Raw genomic sequence first — 6,041 nt, 5'->3', positions numbered from 1 at the left:
TCTGCTGCTAATATCACTGGCAAGGTATTATCCTCGCCTAAGAAGGCATATTTAAGATGTGCAAGTAAGGGCTTCAACTCCAGCTACGGAGGCTCTTCAATTGATAACTTCAGAGTTACTCCCATTTTTCTGTCTAAAGGCTCAAACTCGCCTTCACGAATATAAATGCTCGCCATATCTAGAATCTGCACCATCTCATACCAAAAATATCATCACCCACTAGGGCTCTCTCCAATGGATCATGAGAAGTGATGAGTGGCCTTCGTGTGTTATCATTTAGAACAGTAATGGCTGATAGCTCCTCATAGATTGCAGGCATCTTCAGAGCTTTGTATATATTGAAGACTTCAACTTTGTCGTGTACTCTCATGGTGAGCTGCTCAACACCTACATCAATAAGTGCTCTCCCTGTGGCCAAGAATGGATGCCCCAAAATAAATGGGACTTCCAGATCTAGCTCGAAGTCCAAAATCACCAAGTTTGTAGGAATTATTAACGACCCTACTTGCACCAATACATCTTCAATAATGCCTTCAGGTCTTGCTAACGATCTGTCTGCCAGCTGAAGAACTATAGTGGTTGGTCTGGGCACTCCCAAACCTAGCTTCCTAAAGATAGATAAAGGCATCAAATTTATACTTGCACCTAGATCACATAGTGCTTGAGCAACAATCTGCTTCCCAATAGAAATCTCAATCGTGAAACTTCAAGGATCCTTCAATTTAGTGGGCAACCTGTTTTGAATACGAGAAGTGCACTCCTCAGTAAGTGTAACAGTGGCATACTCTGTGAATCGGGTCTTGTTTGCAACAATATCTTGATGTACTTAACATACTTTGGAATACCCTGCAGCATATCAACCAATGGGTAGTTCACGTGTACCTGCTTAAGCAAATTAAGAAACTTCTTGTAAGTAGCCTCTTCTTTCTATCTTGCCAAACATTGAGGGAATGGAGGTGGTGGCTTTGTAACCATTGCTTGTGGCTGCTTTGCCACCGGTGTCTCGACTATCCTCTCTTTTTCAATTATCTCCTCGGCAATATTCTCTTTTTCAGCTTCTACTCGATTGGTTTTTTTTTTAGCCACTTCCTCTATTTCTCTCCCATTTCGAAGAGTCACAACATTACAGGGCTTAGGATTCACATCCGTATCACTTGGAAGTCCTCCAGGTGGTGTAGTATTTTGTGCACCAGCTATCTGTCCCATCTGCCTCTCTAAATTTCGCACCACTAAATCGCGATTCTGATTATCTGCTATCAAACTTTGCTAGTCTGTCATTATCTTCTGCATATCACTCATCATCTTTTTCATCATCTCTTCCATACTGTTCGTAGGGCTTGAGGAACAGGTGTTAGCTGATAGTTTTGTTCTGATTTCTTTGATTGTCACTCCACCTGGAATTCGGATGATTCCTCCAATTCGGGTTGTAGGAATTCTCGTATTGATTGTTGTTTCCTTACCCCTTGCCTGCATTACCCACAAAGTATATGGATACAGGATTTGCAGGGCATTCATCGCTGGCGTGACCTTCTCCACAAACTTCACAAAAGACGATGGCTTGTTGCACTGCATGCACCAGTGGTTCAATTTGTGCAGTAGTTAACTTCTTGATTTCAGTGCGCATGGCATCAATCTGTGCTGACAGTGTTGTAAAATTATCCACTTCAAAAACACCAGGTGCCTTCTTAGCTGAATTGTTAATTGTGTCATTTTGCCAGTCTGGAGTGCTCTGGGTAAACCTGTTCAATAGTGTGAATAATTCTTCATAGCTCAGATCAAAGGCCTGCCCTCCCGCAGCAGTGTCTAGTGATGACTTATGTTGGGCATCCAGACTCTCAATAAATGTGTGTGCCAGAACTTCATTCGTCTGATGATGGTGAGGACAATCTCTGAGAAGACCCTTGAACCTTCCCCACGCTTGATACAAATTTTCCCCATTTTTCTGCCTGAATGACATGATCTCTCTTCGAAGTCGAGCTGTCTTTGTTGGTGGAAAGAACCTTGTTAAGAATTTCGTCGCCAGGTCATCTCATGAAATGACATAATTTGTGGGCTCCGCTAACAACCAGTTACTTGCATTCCCCAACAGAGAAAAGGGGAACAGTGTCAGCTGCACATATTCTTTAGTGACCCTTCCAGTAGCAAAAGTATCCACAATTTGCAGAAAAGTATGGATGTGACGCTGAGGATCCTCGTATGACATTCCCATGAATTGCCCACTAGAGTGAAGTAGCTGAATCATAGGATGCTTTAGCTCAAAATGCCCTTCGATGGTGGGTTTGACAATGCTTGAAGTTACATTTACCACATGAGGTACTGCAACCTCTCACACTTTCGCTGGTGGATTATTAGCCATGACCACAGGTAATTCGGCTAGAGCCTGTGGATTCTGCACTAAGTTCAAGTCTCTCCTGTTGACACCCAATTTCGTCCCTCCATTATTCTAATTTATTTCCTTGAGTTTCTGAATTTATTAACAATCTAAATATTTTATTTTACCACTATTTTTATTGCTACTACTATTAATATTGTTACCCTCTTATTACTTTCATCCTCACTATTTTACTATCAATATTACTAGTCTTGTTTTATCACAATTTTTAATGGTTTGTCATCATTTTATTTTCGGATTTTTTTATACTCGTTAAATTAATTATACTTTATTAAGTATTTATTTTCCACATATTAATCACTAATCACATGATACATATTATACAAGTTATATCACTTAGGAGTTAATTAATTACCACAAATTTCAGCTATTTGAAGCCTAAATATTTGAACTCAAACGACCAGCCCATCACCCACCAGGCGAGACCAGCCCATTAACCCTAACTCCCGATCAGCCGATTACCCATTACCCGACCCGATCGGCCCACTTTCTTTTAAACCTATTCATCATCTACCCTAACCAAAAGAAAACATCAGCCGCATCCCTCTCCCTCTCATCTCTTTCTCTTTTGAGCAAAGCTCCACCTGCTTCAACAATGGCAGGTTTAAAATCATTCCATTTTCGTGCACAATATTCTGCTCTCCTCTCCATTTCCAGCAATGAACAAAACCCCCTTTCACCCTCACAAACTTTGCCACCCCCATTTTCGGATTAAAGCAGCCACGCCTCTCCTCTTTTCTCTTCCAAACAAGAAACCATTTTGTTTTCAACCATGGCAGATTTTGCCTTGCCTTTTATACACGATCTAGTCAAACACAAATGGCCAAAGGTACTTTCTGAATTTTTCGAAACAAATCAACTTTAAAGATTCGATTCTTGACTTACAACGGCTCCTTGAACTTTGTTTAGAGCCAAAATCTCAAGTTCAAAACAAAACCCTAGCTTTTCGTCTACTATAAAATGGCCTTAAGTCCATAGCCGAAAGGGGAGTTCTTTCGATGGCCTTAACCCATCTTAAAGTATTCATATTTTTATATCTATATCTGGAAGCACTCATTTGGAGTATTAAATTACTCATTCTTATCAATTCGGCTTTTACTTTGGAGTCGAAGATAGATCCGCGGCTTCGCGCCCCGATTCACTGCACCAACAGAAGGCAAACAATCCTTCTTTAACTAGTTTAATTTCAGTTTTAGTAATTTAGTAAGTGTTTATGTGTTTACACATGTATGTCGTTTCAATCATTTTAGTTCGTTCATGTGTATTCTGTTATTAGTTAATCTAATTCTAATTAGTAGCTTGATAGGATTCGTGTATATCTGTGTCTAGTTAATACTGTGGGTTTTACATTCTTGTTGCTTATCTATATAAGATGATTATGTATTCATACTTATGGTCTTGTTTCTTAACCCTCTCAGATGTAACCATGTAGATTGAACAGTATAATGATAGTGTTGTTAGTCAAGTTGAAATGTGTACCAGTCCTGTTTAGGTTATGTGTTCTCATTTGATGAGTTTAAGTATGTTTAAAGAGCCTTCGTGATTTGTTTTCGTGTGGTATTGTTAGCCTAAACCTGTTTAATCAAGGATCAACATGTAGTTAGGCGTTTCAATTGATGGGTTGTCTATTTTGTTCTGGTTTGGTGTACATTTAACTCAAACTCTGCGTAGTGGCATTTCTCTGCAATTCTGTTTAAGGAGTCAGTTCCTGTTATGACAAAATACAGTAGCAATAGCTTCAAATCCTATTTTGGTCAAATTCTTGCTTATTAATGTTGTTAAATATCTTATTGTAAAGCGTGTTGCTTGTATGTGACTAAGGCTGTTTAAGATATTAGTTTTATTGTTTGTAGTCCTAGAATGAATCTGGAGCAAGAAATTTATTAGCTACTGGTAGGATTATATTTAGAAGTCCAATTTGTGTATTTTTCAGCATCATTTTGTTGTCTTTTAAAAAAAAAAAAACAGAATCTGATTCAATTGAATCAAGATGATCATGTGTTGTTTTAGGTTTCAGCAGTCTAAAACATCCTGTAAGATGTATATGGATATCTGGCAATCTTAGTATGTTCATATGTGACTCAAATCTGTGAAGTATACCTCTGTGTTTGACTCTATTTCATTGTTGGAGGAATATGTTTGTTGTTGAGGCAAATGACTGTTGCGGTATGGCCATTCGTTGCTTCCTTTAAGGGCAGATTGTTGCTGCGGTTTTAGCCCGAATGTTACTGAATGTTGGGTACTTTGAGTTGATTTCGGTCATTGAGTCAATTGCTACATTTTTATCCAACTGAGCTGCACGTTTGAAATTAAAACCAACTGCGTTCCTGGGATAATTTTTTTTGCCACATTGCTGCTTTATTTTGAAGCTTCAAACTGCTTTATTTGGCTTGTTGCTTAGTTGTTGTTTGAACATAATAACTGGTGGATTTTGAGAGGTTAGATGGTGTGTTTTTTAGAGGAATAACCGCTGCACCATGAGTGCTGGTTGGACTGCTTTTGAGTGGGCTGATTATTGTTCTCTAGAGCCCCATCTTCTGGTGGAAATAGTTGTTGCTATGTCCTTACTTTATCTTTATATGACTGATTATCTAAGCAACAGCTGTGATGCCTTCCCTATTTGTCATTGTTCATATGAGGCGTGAGTAAGCTATTAGGTTACAACTTGGGATTAATTGTCTGTTGGCATTTATCGTGCTTTGTTGAGAAATTAAATTTCCCGTTGCTAATCCTTTTCTTTTCATTTCTTTTTCTTTTGCATGACACACCGGAGTCAAAGAGTCTTACTTTAAGACTCGACGTCACCCCGCAAAGGCTTGAACGTGCACCTACTCTATCATTCAAAGCTCTCATTCTTTCGACGCTCATCTGAACAAGAAAACAAAGAGAATGGCTAGCCAAGCGGCGAATCACCGAAAACTTCGTCCTCCTACGGGAGCCAAATATGGCTCTAATCATCTCATTTACATTTTTTGATGTTGTTTATGTGTTGGTGTGACTTATACTGTTAGTTGGATGATTAGCTGCTACTAACCTTGTCTCACGTGATTATTTGGAATCTTTCCTTAGCCTTATAGCAAGAGTAATTTATTTATTAGAGAGCATATTTTTAGGATCTAGAAAACCAGTCTAGTCTAACTAGAAGTTCCCATCAAAGTTGGCTGATTACATAGGTGTACGATGACTAAAATTTGCAAAACGATTTGCCAACCAAACATTTTAACTCTAAAATGATTTATGGTGTGAGTCCAACTTTGAGCTCAAGTTTATTCCCGGAAACTTAAAGGGGTATTTTAAAAGTTCCCACAATACCATTTCAAAACTCCCCATTATCCAATTTCTCAAGTCATTAGCTTCCCATACTTTTCGCCAAACCAAAATTCTACTTTCAAAATCATATCAGGCCCTTTTGTTAAAACATCATGTTAACCAATTTACACTCTATACTATATTTATAAACAAATCTTCAACATACTTTTTTTCATAAAATGTTCACATTTTACACTTAGCCTAATTAATCGTAAGTCCGGTCGGTTAACCATTATTAATGGATCTTAGAGGATGCCTAATACCTTCCCTCTAGATTAGTTGAACCCTTACCTAGAAGCTTAAGTTAGTAGACCTTAAAACGGAGTTAACTTTAGATAAT

At 38.4% G+C, this 6,041-nt stretch overlaps 1 non-coding gene across 1 annotated transcript; it reads left to right on the top strand.

Moving 5' to 3' along the window:
- Window positions 1-1,868: 1,868 nt before the first annotated feature.
- On the top strand, window positions 1,869-1,975 carry LOC132642997 (small nucleolar RNA R71). Its single transcript, XR_009583461.1, has one exon. It is a non-coding gene; the product is annotated as a small nucleolar RNA R71 (small nucleolar RNA).
- Window positions 1,976-6,041: the final 4,066 nt, after the last annotated feature.

The sequence above is a fragment of the Lycium barbarum genome, chromosome 5 (assembly GCF_019175385.1).
Source record: "Lycium barbarum isolate Lr01 chromosome 5, ASM1917538v2, whole genome shotgun sequence".
NCBI lineage: Eukaryota > Viridiplantae > Streptophyta > Magnoliopsida > Solanales > Solanaceae > Lycium > Lycium barbarum.
This window is presented reverse-complemented; position numbering and strand designations above follow the sequence as displayed.